Genomic DNA, 1,163 nt, shown 5'->3' with positions numbered 1-1,163 from the left:
CCAAACCTCAATTCTTGACTTCTGTTCACTTGCAGGCTCAATACCACATAGAAGCTGCCAAGGCTTGGGGCTTCCACCCTCTGAAGCAAGAGCCTGAGCTGTACCTTGGCCCATTTTAGTCACAGCTTGAGCAGCTGGGGTGCAGGGCACCAAGTCCCTAGACTTCACACAGCAGAGGGACCCTAGGCCTGGGCCATGAAACCATTTTTTCCTCCTAAACCTCTGGGCCTATTAATGGAGGGGATGCTGGAAAGGTCTTTGACATGCCTTGGAGACATTTTCCCCACTGTCTTGGTGATTAACATTCGGCTCCTTGTTACTTATGCAAATGAAAATGGGATTTTCATTGCTATCACACTTTTAGGCTGCAAATTTTCCACTTTTATGCTGTTTCCCTTTTAAAACTGAATCCCTTTAACAGCACCCAAGTCACCCCTTGAATGCTTTCCTGCTTAGAAATTTCTTCCACCAGATACCCTAAGTCATCTCTCTCAAGTTCAAAGTTCCAGATCTCTAGGGCAGGAGCAAAATGCTGCCAGTTGCTTTACTAAAACACAACAAAAGTCACCTTTGCTCCAGTTCCCAAGTTCCCCATCTCTATCTGAGACCAACTTAGCCTGGATTTCACTGTCTATATCATTATCAGCATTTTGGTCGAAGCCATTCAACAAGTCTCTAGGGAGTTCCAAACTTTCCCACATTTTTCTGTTTTGTTTTTTTTTTTTCTGAGCTCTCCAAACTTCTCCAATCTCTGCCTGTTACCCACTGCCAAAGTCACTTCTACATTTTCAGGTATCTTTTAGCAGCACCCCACCATACTGGTAACAATTTACTGTATTCATTCATTTTAACACTGCTGATAAAGACATACCCAAGGCTGGGTGAGGTGGCTCATGCCTGTAATTCCAGCACTTTGGTAGGCCAAGGCAGGTGGATCACCTCAGGTCAGGAGTTGGAGACCAGCCTGGCCAACATGGCAAAACCCCATCTCTATTAAAAATATAAAAATTAGCCAGACATTGTGGCACACACCTGTAGCCCCAGCTACTTGGAAGGCTGAGGCTGGAGAATCACTTGAATCTGGGAGGCCGAGGTTTCAGTGAGCCAAGATCATACCACTGCATTCCAGCCTGGATGACAGAGTGAGACTCCATCTCAAAAAA

Source organism: Nomascus leucogenys, chromosome 9, assembly GCF_006542625.1.
Source record: "Nomascus leucogenys isolate Asia chromosome 9, Asia_NLE_v1, whole genome shotgun sequence".
Classification (NCBI taxonomy): Eukaryota; Metazoa; Chordata; class Mammalia; order Primates; family Hylobatidae; genus Nomascus; species Nomascus leucogenys.
This window is presented reverse-complemented; position numbering follows the sequence as displayed.